The following is a 14,415-nucleotide window of genomic DNA, read 5'->3' on the forward strand; positions in this document are numbered from 1 at the left end:
GTGAGATCCCAGTAGAAAGAATGGGCCATCAAAGGAGGAGGTACCTTTCTCTGAAGGGAGGAGAGAACTTACACTTTGACTACGACCTTGTCTAAATAAGATCGAAGTCAGCGAACTCAAGAGGCTTCCATAGCCTTGGAAACTCATGACTAGAGCCTAGGGAGATTTCTGACGCCAGAAACAAGAGTGTCAAATTGTTAAGTCAACAACAGGAGTCACTGTGTACTTACTCCTCATGTGGGATCTATCCTTAATGTGTTGTCCAATGTAAAGTAATGCTATAACTAGTACTGAAACAGTATTTTACACTTTGTGTTTCTGTGTGGGTACAAACTGATGCAATCTTTACTTAATATATACTAAATCGATCTTATGTATATAAAGAGAATTGAAAATGAATCTTGATGTGAATGGAATGGGAGAGGGAGCGGGAGATGGGAGGGGTGCGGGTGGGAGGGAATTTATGGGGGGGAAAGCCATTGTAATCCATAAACTGTACTTTGGAAAATTATATTTACTAAATAAAATTGTTTATAATGAAAAAAAAAAAAAGAAGAAGCCTTCTATTGCAGAGGCTGGGAAGGGGCGGGGTGGTGCTCCAAGAGAGGAGGCGGGGGAGGTTAAGCACAGTTTTGGGGAAATTGAGAATCAGCTAACAATCAGTTACAAGGTGGACACAAAACATATCTAGAGTCCAGGTTTGGAATCTTGTCTGTCCTGTCTAGCTTGCTCATGATAAAACAAAAGAGCCATCAGAAGGGTGGGAAAGGTAACTAGTTTTTACAATAAGCTGGGAGTTCAGAAGAGTGGAATCACCACTCCCTTGCTATTCTCATGATAGCACTGGAAGCTCCCAGGGAGTGGGGCAGGTGCTTTTGTTTTGCTAAAAGCAGCTTTTGGGGAGAAATGTGCAGTGGGACTTGGCACCTTGATCTTGCTGAAGACAGCTTTTGGGAAAAGCAAGCATTTTATACTCTCTTAGAGGAACTCTCCTTTCCTTATCTTCCACCAGGACCAACCCAACCGCCTGTTAACCTGACTCCTCACAATAGAACTTACATATTCATCGACAGTGGATTTTCCTTCATCATTACATGGTGAACATACATTTGCTTGGCCCAAAAAGGTGGACTAATTTAGATGAGTGGGGACAACTTTCTCATAGAGAATCGAGCTTCTGGGAATATTTACAAAAAGAAATGTATACATAAAGAATAAAGGATCACACAAGATTGCTCCAGGTGGCTAAGATAAATATAGATTCTGTGCTGCACATCACCTAGGTCAAATTGACCCGGTCAATAGGATTCATGGCTCTGGACATGACGCTTCTCAGATGGGCCTCAGCAGTCCTTTCTCATCAATGCTTTGCAGGCTGTTTAGGGGATGTTTGGTTTTGGTCTTTAAAGCTAGAGGCTGATGTTGCTTGCCTTGTATTTAAGATACCCGGCTCCCAACTGGAGTGCTTGAGTCTGATTCTTTGCTTCAGCTCTTGACTCCAGCTTCCTGCCAGTGTAGACTCTGGGAGGGAGCAGACTCAAGTTGTTGGGTGTCTGCCACTTTCATGGACGAACCAGACTGAGTTACTGTGAAAGGAAAGGCCAACACAAAACACACCAAACACCGGGGTAAGGGAAAAGCTGTATCGTCGGGTGGTGGAAACTCGACAGGCTGCCTCCATGCATGAGAGAACAGCAGCCTGTTCTGGGAGAACAGGACTTCTACAGTTTTGCAGAGGTAAGGAAGTGGGAGCAGCAAATCCCGTTAGGGTGGGGGAGAAGCTGACGCTTCTTGTGATTGGGCCATTTGGTCACCTGACTTCTAGCAAGTCAGGCTGTGCTTAGGAAGATGGTACCACTTTACTAACATACTGGATTGGGCCTGGCCCAGTCCTGGTTCACTGCAGATATTTGGAAAGTGAACCAGCAGATGGGAGCATGGTCTCTCTCTCTCTCTCTCTCCCTCTGTCTCTTAAATTAATTTTTAAAAATTAAATAAATTTAAAATAAATTTAAAATTTTTAAATAATTTTAAAAATAAAATTAATTTTAAAAAAGAGGTATAGAGTCTATGTACAGTCTATTTACTCTCTTTATGAATCAGCTGGATTAGATTAGTGGCTTTGCTTTGGCCAGGACAACATGGTGGAAGTGATGCTCTTCTAAGTTCAGGCCTAGGCATCTTTGGCTTTCACGGGCTTGGACTGCATAGCTGCTACATACAGAAGTCAGACTGCTGTGGGCTAGCTTGGGCCTAAACTAATATCCCAGGCTTTTGCCTTTTACTTAGAGAAGAATTCTAGGTACAGACACAAGCAAAGCATGCAGCATGATAAGGTTTATTTAGAAAATGAGAATATACAGGCACGTGAGGGCTCCATTATAGGTAGAGTGGTCCAGGAAAGATAGCAAGGGGACTTTCATACCCTGCTCTGCTCATCTCGGATCTACGAGATGGAGAGAGAGAAAAAGAGCCCCCTCGCCTTCACCAGGTGCTTTATTAGCTTCAAAAAGGGGAGTAGTTACATAGTGAAATCGGACAAGACCCCCTAAAATTCACACTGAAATGTGGCCCCTTAAAGTTCCCTAGAAATACTATCCGGGCTGCCACATGCGCTACCGGAATTTGGGGTGCCTTACGATTTCACCACGGGCTTATTACTAAATCCCCGATATTAATAAGCCCAAGAGGGTTCTTGGCTAATATTTAGAGAAGAATTCTAAATACCGGCACAGATAAATGAGGCAGCATGGTACGTTTTAAGCTTTTATTTAGTGAAAAAAATGCATAGGAGAGTGAGAGCTTTATTTAAGAGAGGGAGGTGAATAGGGGTTCATACCGAGCACCAGGAACCAGCCACGTGGATGAGCATCTAGGCCAGGAAGCCTAGAGCACATGGCCCGAAGGCCATGCGCCCTGGAGGCGTGGGGCTACAGCAAGCCCCTTCCTAGCAAGAGGCCAGGGAAAAAGAGCAGGCCAGGCACACTGTGCCCCAGGCTTTTAACCCACTCCAAAGGGGAGTGGTCAATTAACCTGATTGGCTGGTGGGCACCCCAGTACGGCCAGGTAGGGGAATGAGGCCACACAAGGGCGTGGCAAAGGCATCAGGTAGGAGCATGAGGTCACACAGGGGCATGGTCTTCCAGTTCACAAATCCGATCAACTCCAACCTGTATGCCTGCCTACTTCATTAGTACCGTCTCCAGGTCCCAGGTAAAGGGAGGTACATCTTGGGAAGGGTCATCTAAGATTGATGCTAGGATTGCAAGGGGCTAGGGTAAGGGTGGCCTCCAGCTCATGAACTGAATCTATTTCCCTGACTTTTCTCACTTCAAGACTACTGAATGTGACAGACCATAAAGTAAGACCAAGCCAGCCCCTAGCTGAGGCTGGCTGAACACATGAAATTTCAGCTACCACACACACACGGAGCAGCACTTCCCATCCTGGTCAAGCCTCCTACCGAGTCACTAGAAATCAGAAGTTGGTTTTTTCAGTCCACTACGTATTAGGCTGGCTTGTTTCACTGCCATGGGTAACTGAGGCATCACAGGAGAGGTTCTTTCCTCTTCCTCCTTGTTCTCAGCAGCAGGCCTTAGGGCTTTGTGGCTCCCTGCACCGGAGAATTCTAAAATGTTTGAGGAGATGACTCAGCAAACCCAGCTGATCCTGATACTACCCTATTCCAGTCAAGGTCAACTTGGACTGCACCTGATATGCAAAGCCCAGTTATGTTGGCCTAGACAACATGGAAGTAATTTTCTGTGTCAAGAAGAAACCTAAAGGTACTTTGTTAAGTAATGGCTCAGAAACAGCACAGAGTGCCAAGACTTTCCCCAGTGTGGCTAAGAATATATCTTTCTGGTGTAGTTATAACTTTATCTTCCCCCTCCCCCATTGGGACTCCCTATGTAAATTTAGTGAAAGTTGAGGTGTACCATTTGAGAATTGCTCGCCCTGATTCCAATATGGGTGATTTTGACTTTAAGCTAGGATACCTTGGGGGAAGCTCCCCATGCTTAACTATGGTATTCTAGTTTCACTGTCATGTGGCTTTAAGAGATACCAGCTAACATTAAGTCTTTTTGGAGAAACTGAAAGTCTAAGGTTGGATTAATAGCTAGCAGAGGAGAATCTATGATTGCTAAGCTTCAGGGCCCCTGATTTGCACAATCCCCTTTTAAGACTATGGGAGGAGCCCTAGCAGTGCATATAAATTTTTCACAGCATACATTTTCATCAACTTTTAAAAAAAATTATTATTTTTTATTTGAAAGGCAGCTACAGAGAAGAGAAGACAGAGAAAGCAAGATGTTCCATTTGTTGGTTCACTCCCCAAAGGGCTGCAAGGGCCAGAGCCAGGCCAGCCCGAAGCCAGGAGCTAGAGCTATATCTGGGTCTCCTGCACCCATGTGGTCCAAGCACTTCGGGCATCTTCTGGTGGTTTCCCAAGTGCATTAACAGGGAGCTGCATCATAAGTGCAGCATCTAGGACTTGAGCCAGTGCCCGTATGAAACGCTGATACTGCAGGTCGCTTAAGCTTAACCTGCTAAACCACAATGCTAGCCCCTCATGAATTTTTTGAAGACCCTCTAATGTATATGAATTCCATGTTTCTTACCAAAAGTAAACTTATCTTTTAATTCTATTTTCTACAAGTTTTTGAAGTACCTTCATTATTATAAAAGCAATATACACTTTTTTAATGGGAACTGTACAAAGTAAAATTTATTAGGCTTCCTATGTTTGGAAGTGCATCCCTATGGTAGATCACTGAGGATTTCTACATGTGACATCACATATTTCATATTTCCCAACATACTGCCTTGGGTCTTACCAATTCTGAGACACGATGTCCTGACATAGTCTGGTGGTTCTAGACAGAATTATGCACGAAATTGAGTTTGTGCAATACTTGATTAGTTATTGTGTTGAAAAAAATTGAAATGTCCTGAAATCTTACTATACATATATAAGGAATTAGATAGAACTTTCCTAAAAATTATATAGGCATTTCCCATTGGGTTGTAAAGTTAAACAAAACTTTTCTTTAAAGATTAATTTATTTGGAGGCTAGTGTTGTGGCGATGCTGGCATCCCATGAGTGCCAGATTAAGACCCGGCTGCAACATTTCCCATCAAGCTCCATAATGTACCTGGGAAAGCAGTGGAAGATGGCCCAAGTCCCTGGGTTCCTGAACACATGTGGGAGACCCAGACGAAGCTCCTGGCTTTGGCCTGACCCAGACATGGTCATTGTGACCATTTGGGGACTGAACCAGCAGATGAAAGATCTCTCCCTGTTTCTGTCTCTTACTCTCTGTGTAACTCTGGCTTTCAAATTTTTAAATCTTTTTTTTTTTTTAAAGAAAAAGATTTATTTATTTGAAAGAGCAACACAGAAAGAGGGAGAGATGGGGAAGAGAGATCTTCGACTCACTAGTTCACTTCTTTTTTTTTTTTTAAAAAAAAGATTTATTTATTTATTTATTTATTTGAAAGTCAAAGTTACACAGAGTGAGGAGAGGCAGAATGAGAGAGAGAGCAAGAGAGAGAGGGTGTCTTCCATCTGATGGTTCACTCCCTAATTGGCTGCAATGGCCAGAGCTGTGCCAATCCGAAGCCAGAAGCCAGGAGCTTCTTCCAGGTCTCCCACTTGGGTGCAGGGGCCCAAGGACTTGGTTCATCTTCTACTGCTTTCCCAGGCCATAGCAGAGAGCTGGATTGGAAGTGGAGCAGCCTGGTCTTGAACCAACACCCATATGGGATGCTGGCGCCCATATGGAATGCCGGCGCTTCAGGCCAGAACGTTAGCCCGCCACAGTGCCGGCCCCACTAGTTCACTTCTTAAATGACCACAACAGCTAGGTTTGGGCCACGCTGAAACCAGGAGCCAGTTCTATCCAGGTCTCCCACATGGATGGCAAGGGCACAACTACTTGGGCCATCTTTGCTGCCTTTCCAGGCACATTAACAGCTATGTGGAAAGCAGAGCAGTTAAGACAGATTGGCATTCCAATATGGGATGCTGGCATCACAAGCATTGGCTTAAACCATTGCACCACAATGCTGTTTCAGACATAACGTTTCTAAGTTACCAGGAATTTTTAAAAAGTTCAATCAACTGTGCTATAGGAAGAAATTAATTACTTCTATTTCCTCTGCCAATTGAACTACAAAATGATCTTTATATGAAAATGTGATCAAAGGACACATGACCAAAAATGTAGATATTCTAGACATTTAATTACAAGAAATATGTAACTTTTCTGGATTAGGGAATATTGGCATGGGCCACTTTTAAAATTTGTAATTTGATGTGATATCTTGTCTCATTCTTTTTTTTTTTTTTTTTTTTTTTTGACAGGCAGATTTAGAGAGAGAGAGAGAGAGAGAGAAAGATCTTCCTTTTCCATTGGTTCACCCCCAAAATGGTTGCTACCGCCGGCGTGCTGCGCTGATCTGAAGCCAGGAGCCAGGTTCTTCCTCCTGGTCTCCATGCGGGTGCAGGGCCCAAGCACTTGGGCCATCCTCCACTGCACTCCCGGGCCACAGCAGAGAGCTGGACTGGAAGAGGAGCAACCGGGACAGAATCTGACGCCCCAACCGGGACTAGAACACTGGGTGCTGGTGTCGCAGGTGGAGGATTAGCCAAGTGAGCCACGGCGCCGGCCATATCTCATTCTTATACATACTTTTATACATAATTTTGTGTTCTTAGTTTGTGTATGTTCCATGTCCCATAAAAGAATCCACCTCAGAACATTAGATGAAAAGTTTGATTTGTGGCTGGTGCCACGGCTCAATAGGCTAATCCTCCGCCCGTGGTGCTGGCACACCGGGTTCTAGTCCCTGTTGGGGTGCCGGATTCTGTCCCGGTTGCCCCTCTTCCAGTCCAGCTCTCTGCTATGGCCCGGGAAGGCAGTGGAGGATGGCCCAAGTGCTTGGGCCCTGCACCCGCCTGGAGACCAGGAGGAAGCACCTGGCTCCTGGCTTCGGATCGGCGCAGCGCAAAGGCTGCAACACGCCGGCCGGAGCGGCCATTTTGGGGGTGAACCAATGGAAAAGGAAGACCTTTCTGTCTCTCTCTCACTGTCTAACTTTGCCTGTCCAAAAAAAAGAAAAAGAAAATGTTTTCTGCATTGCCCTCTAATTAGGGTTCAGGAAGTGGTACTTCAGCAGAAGAGTAATGTATTCCCTATTTTCACGTAGCACCGTTGTTGAATTTATGGCACTAGAGAAAGTACCAGAACAGCGACTCACCACTGATTAGTGTTCAGTGCATGAGCTGACCTGAACTTCGTAATTTTAAGAAGGAGCTTCTTAAGCACCTGAACATTAAAGGTGTTTTATTTTATTCTGAAAGAGGCAGAAATAATTTTTTCAAGCTAGTAATTTGTCTTTACCATTGAAATTTTTTGAGAAAAATTGTATTAGTATAGAGAACAGGTATCATCTATTTCATAGATACAATTCTAAGATAGCCATACTTCCCTCTCTCCCTTTCTCCCTCTCTCAAGCTCCTTCCTTCCTTCTTTCATTTTTCATTAATTTTTGCAAAAAACATAATTTCAATTTACTTTAAAATTATAGGCTTAAGGACCACTATCCATGATATTCAACAGGTGAAAGGTACAAAAACCATTGTTCCACAGTAATATAGCAAGGGCTAAAGACAATAATCAAATCATAAGATGTCCTTGAAGTTTCTTTTTTAAATTTTACTTTTGGAAGAATTTTCTAGAATTTTGCAATCTAATTCTGATTACCTGCAGAATCACATTCAAATATAATGGGGAAGATTTAACCCAGAAATTTTGTGTTTTAATGGAAAATGAAACTACTTTTAAATTCACTTTCTCCATCACACCAGTTAAATTTTATTTTTAGGTGGAACTATTTATCTTCACTCTATGTTGGCAGAAATAAATGTGATGTTAGGTCATTGTACCCTTTTATTCTTCTTAGAAGTTAGTTCATTTTGTAGTGCAATCACCCTATCCTACAGAAATCAACCTGGAACTGTGTTTCCACTCTAGTGCTGCTGATACCTGTGCATTCTAGTGCTGTGGATTGACTATTGAGAGGGGCAGAAGTTTTGTGCATCTTCATAAAATATGCACCTATAAAGTCCACATCTCACCATCTACGTTAAATCTGCTTATACATGATACATGGAGACAATGAGTTCTGCTCACCAAGAAATAGTGAGGTTGTTTTATTTTTTATAACAAGGCTATTTCCTCAAGCATGCCGGATCATTCTGATAAATGGTTATCTTCTTTTTCACCCCCACAGGATGCATCCTAATCATTAATCATTGTTATTTATACTTCTTCTCTAGTCATGTTATTCTCATCCAGATGACAAATGCATTCATGGTTGGTGTTGACAGGCGCCTCCAAGTCAGATAACACCAGCTTTGAGTCTCCAAGTTGGTCTGATTTATCAAAATCAGAGGTCGCTGGGGGGGCAGAAAGGTCTTCTTTAGTTCCTCACCACTGAGACTCAATGACTCCTGTTAAAAACCATATCCAATGCCAAATCTGTCCACAAAACTCACAAAATTATTCCTCAATTCACAAAACTGTTTGGGGACCAGCATCATGGCTTAGCAGGTAAAGCCGCAGCCCGCGATGCCAGCATCCCATAGGGGCGCTGGTTTGTGTCCTGGCTGCTCCACTTCTTTTTTGTTTGTTTAAGTCCAGTTGATATGGGACTAGTGAGGGAGAGAGGATTAAGCCTATGAGCTGGAGGCCACACCCCTTGTTTCCTACAAGATCTCACCTGTATCCACCCACCTGTCAATCAGACTATGTAAACACGCCCCTTTTGGAAGTGAATGAGAGACCTAGGCCCAGGCTTCTGGCGTGCCCTTCTCCTGCCTGCATTGCTCTCCCACCCGCGTGCCCTCTCACTTGCAGCCTCTGGCCTGCTCCCTGGAAACAATTGGTGTGGAACTCCCCGTTTACTCTTTCATGTTCCTGTGTATTTCTTTCATTCTCTAAATAAGTCCTACACTTTACCATGTTGCATGTCTCGTTTGAACTGGTGCTTAGAATTCTTATCTAAGTAAATTTACGGCAAGAACCAGAAATATTAAATTTTAGATTAAATTAGCCCATAACACAGTTACCTTGGAGTTTATTTAAACTCAGAGAGAATGGTCGTAATGTTTTCATACAATACATAATTGGTTCTTTCTTTTCTTTTCAAGCTTTATTTATTCATTTGAAAGGCAGAGCTATGCCAATCTGAAGCCAGGAGCTTCCTTCAGGTCTCCCACGCAGGTGCAGGGGTCCAAAGACTTGGACCATCCTCCATTGTTTTCCCAGGCCATAGCAGAGAGCTGGATTGGAAATGGAGTAGCCAGAGCTTGAACCAGAGCCCATATGGGATACCAGCCCTGCAGATGGAGGCTTTACCCCCAATGCCACAGCACAGGCCCCCATACTTGGTTCTTTTTTTCCTTTTATTTGACAGATAGAGTTAGGAGTTAGACAGTGAGAGAGAGACAGAGAGAAAGGTCTTCCTTCCGTTGGTTCACTCCCCAAATGGTCGCTACGGCCAGTGCTGCGCCGATCCGAAGCCAGGAGCCAGGTGCTTCCTCCTGGTCTCCCATGTGGGTGCAGGGCCCAAGCACTTGGGCCATCCTCCACTGCCTTCCCGGGCCACAGCAGAGAGCTGGACTGGAAGAGGAGCAACCGGGACTAGAACTTGGCGCCCATATGGGATGCCAGAGCCGCAGGCGGAGGATTAACCAAGTGAGCCATGGCACTGGGCCTGATACTTGGTTCTTTAAATAACAATAGTGAGAAGAAGGAACTGAGGAACGTTGCACTTGTGATCCACACAAAACACTGATATCCTAGTGGTACATCATTAAAGAAACACCTCCGGCACTGTTGCACACACCATGGGAGCCAATGCAGAGAGGCATGCCTTAGGTGGACAGGGAATGCAGGTCAGAAAAGAGAGAATCATACTGGAGCCACTCAATTTCTTTAAAATCACTGAGCAAGAAAAGCAACATTGAACTTCTGGACTGATTTTATACAACTTCTGTGCAGTATCTTGACTTACATCCAAAAACGAAACTTCAGACCCTCCTCCTCTACTTTTGATAAACAACAGCATGGTAAACTTAGATGACTTTCCCCCCAGGATTTTATGTGGGAGTGGCCTTTTAATTTTTTTTATTTAAAAGAGGGCAGGTCTGGCACTTTTATACGCTGCCACCAATGTGAATATTTCTTCACAACTGATACAACAGCCGCTCCACTTCAGATCCAGCTCCGTGCAACAGCCTCGGAAAAGCAGCGCAGGATGGCCCAAGTGCTTGGGACCCTGCCACCTATGTGGGAGACTGTGAACCAGCAGATGAAATCCCTCTCTCTCTCTCTCTGCCTCTCCCTCTCCCTCTGTAACTCTTTCACAGTAAATAAATAAATTAATTAAAAAAGAAACAACAACCTTTTTTGCTTTGTTTTGTTGTATGAGCCAAAATGTTTAGAGCTGGTCATCAACCTGAATGATGGAATCTTGGATCTCAAGGGCAGTATAAAGACAGGAGCATCTGCTGTTAGCCATTTAATGAGGTTTCTGCAACGTGACAGTCCCTAGGCTCCTGGTCATGGACTGATGACCTTAGAGAAGAAAATCACCTGCCATTACCCACGTTACTAATGGTAAGTGGTCACCTGTCAGCTCCCGAGTTCAGGTCACTATTTCACTCTACACTGCTGCCATGCCGAGAGGGGAAATGCCTCCTTAGGTCAAAAGGCGGGTGAGTGACTGCTGCATCGCGCGGTTTTCAGCAGCTTCCCTAATTGTACAGATCGTGGACTTGATGCATTCTTGAGCACCACCTCCACCCTTTTCTCTCCAGGGATTCGGAGGGAAGATCTGACAGGCTGTGACACGTGACGATAACAATGGGACTCAGAGCCTCCCCATTTAGGGTTGATGGCGGTCTCAGTACATTTGGGCTATAACAAAACACCACAGAGTAGGTAACTTACAAACTACAGAAATTTCTATCTCACAGTTCTGGAGGCTGGAAGTCCGAGATCACAAGCCACTAGCGGATTTGGTATCTGTTGAGAGCCATTTCCTGGTTATACATGGTACCTTTGAAATTGGACAAGACCCCCCTAAAATTTACACAAAAATGTGGCCCTTTAGAGTCCCCCAGAAGTGGTATCTGGGGTGCCACATATGCTACCGGAATTTGGGGTGCCATACAATTTCACCATATGTTTATTAATAAGTCCCCAGTATTAATAAGCCCAAGAGGGTTCTTGCCTAATATTTAGAGAAGAATTCTAAATACTGGCACAGATAAACTAGGCAGCATGGTACGTTTTAAGCTTTTATTTAGTGAGAAAGGTGCATAGGACAGTGAGAGCTTTATTTAAGAGAGAGAGGTGAATAGGGGTTCATACTGAGCACCAGGAACCAGCCACGTGGAGGAGCATCTAGGCCAGGAAGCCTAGGGCACGTCAGGCCACGTGCCCTAGAGGCATAGTCGCTACAGCAAGCCCCCTCCTGGCAAGAGGCCAGGGAAGAAGAGAAGGGCTGGACACACTGTGTCCCAGGCTTTTAACCTACTTCCAAAGGGGAGTGGTTAATTAACCTGATTGGCTGGTGGGTACCCAGGTGTGGCCAGGTAGGGGCATGAGGTCACACAAGGGCGTGGTGAAGGCGTGGCCTTCCAGTTCACAAATCTAATCAATTTTAGCCTGTATGCCTGCCTACTTCACCTTCTGACCTGCTACATCTGGTGGCAAACTAGTCTGTATCTGCCTGCAGTCCAACAGACAGCTTGTCCTTTTTCCCAGGCTGAAGGGGGTGGAGCAGCTTGTGAGTAGCAGCTTCTCATTCAGCTGAATGCTTGGCATTTCTTGGAATTTAGCTGCTGGCTAAATTTAGCTGCTGGCTCTGGCTGCAGCTCAGTGATATTCTTATTAGGTATTTCAGAACACCTTGTCCATTAACTCCCCTGTGAAACGTTGCCCCTCATTTTAATCTGTATGCACTGTGCATTCAATTTATTTTTGTTTGTTTGTTTGTTTTTTTATTTGAAAGTCAGAGTTACACAAAGAGAGAAGGAGAGGCAGAGAGAGACAGAGAGAGAGAGAGAGAGAGGTCTTTCATCCGCTGGTTTACTCCCAATTGGCTGCAGTGGCCGGATCTGCGCCAATTCAAAGCCAGGAGCCAGGAGCCTCTTCCAGGTCTCCCACATAGGTGCAGGGGCCCAAGGACTTGGGCCATCTTCTGCTGTTTTCCCAGGTCATATCAGAGAGCTGGATCGGAAGTGGAGCAGCCGGGACTCGAACCAGCACCCAATGGGATGCTGGCACTATAGGCCAGGGCTTTAACCCACTATACTATAGCACCGGCCCCCAATTAAATTTCTTAATCATACTTATTATCAGTAGGAATTATACATTATACTCCTATGCAAACTATTTAAATACATATATTTTTACATTTGAACTTTGAAATAACTTTATGAGGTGTGAGGAACAGGTGATCCTCAGAAGGTTAAATGATTGCCTTAGTGCACTATCATTAAACATCTTATTCTTTTTATTAAACACTATCATTAAAGCATTTAGCTACTATGGCACAGCGGGTTAAAGCCCGAGCCTGCAGCGCTGGCATCCCATATGGGCACCAGTTCAAGTCGCGGCTACTCCACTTCTGATCCAGCTTTCTGTTACGGCCTGGGAAAGCAGTAGAAGATGGCCCAAGTGCTTGGGCCCCTGCACCTGCATGGGAAACCCAGAAGAAGTTCCTGGCTCCTGGCTTCAGATCAGCTCAGGTCTGGCCATTGTGATCATTTGGGGAGTGAACCAGTGGATGGAAGACCTCTCTCTCTCTCTCTGTCTCTCTCTGACCTCTCTCTGTAACTCTGTCTTTCAAATAAATAAAATAAATCTTTAAAAAATGCAAAAAGACATTTAGCTATTTACATTTGTTGGGGATTTTTCCCCCTGCTAGGTAATTCACTCGTCCGCATCATCTCTCATTGGATAAAGTCTTCTGTTTTGTTCTGGTTTCTCATAAGGTAGCCATACCTTGGCATAACCCATCCCTAATCTCAATTTTTGTGATATCTAGTATGCAAATCCCTTCTGTCACTATTGATGACATAGTTTAGGGACTGACAGACTTTTTCTGTAAAGGGTCATACAGTAAATATTTTAATTTTTGCAGGCCATTTGGTCTCTATCATAACCATTCAACACTTCTATTTCAGTACAAAATCAGCAATAGATAATATGTAAGCAAATGAGGTAACTATGTCCCAGCGAAATTTTTATCAAGATTGAAATTTGAATTAGATATAAATTTTATGTGTCATGAGATATTCTTTTGATTTTTTTTACAATCATTTAAAAGTATAAAAACATTATCTTGTGAGCTTTTAAATAACAGGTGGTTGGCCTTATTTGACTGGTGGACTGCAATTTGGCATCCCCTAACGCACTACAACAGTCACCCCTCAGCATCTGTAGGGGATTGGTTCCAGGATGCCTGGTAGTTAGCCAAACTACAGTTGCACAAATCCCTCACTGAAATTGATGCAATATTTGTGTATAACCTATGTGTGTCTTTTACACATTAAGTCACCTCTAGATTACTAAATGTTACGTAAATAATCATTAGACTGCATTGTTTGCTAAACAAAGACAAGGAAAGGGGTTTATACATGTTCAGTATGGATGCTAACATTGTAGGTCGAATTACATAGTACATGTGAGCAACGAAAAAACGTCTTTTTCTGAGTTTATTCCATCTGTAGTAGGGCAATTGGTTGAATCTGTAATGCCCATGGGAAACCCATGGATGTGATAAGCCAAGTGTACACTTAAATACAGCCCAGACATCAGCAATATAAATTTGGCTAAAGTAGTAAAAGGTAAAACTGACTTGAGCCTAATTCCATAGCCTACAGAAATTCAACATTATCCCTCAGTTTCCTTTCTGTTTTTGGTGACTACATGAGGGCACTCCAAAAAGTATGTGAAAACAGAATTAAAAGTCAAGTTTGGGGGCAGGCATTCAGCCTAGTGGTTACAATGCCAGGTGAGATATCTGTGTCCCACATGGGAACACCTGGGTTCAAGTCGTGGCTCTGGCTTCTGACTCTGTCTTCCCGCTCTTACAGACCCTGGAAGGCAGCAGTGATGGGTCAAATAGTTGGGTCCCTGCCCACCACGTAAGGGACATGAGTAGAGTTCCTGGCTGCTTGTTTTGGCCTAGCTGTTGTAGGTATTTGAGGAGTGAACTAGTAGATGGGAGCTCTCTATCTGCCTGTTATCTTTCTGGCTCTCAAAAATAAATAAATGAAAAAGAATTTTAATAGATAAGTTTATTCTAGGTACAAAACAAACTTTGAAATCCAT

This window comes from Lepus europaeus, chromosome 3 (assembly GCF_033115175.1).
Source record: "Lepus europaeus isolate LE1 chromosome 3, mLepTim1.pri, whole genome shotgun sequence".
NCBI lineage: Eukaryota > Metazoa > Chordata > Mammalia > Lagomorpha > Leporidae > Lepus > Lepus europaeus.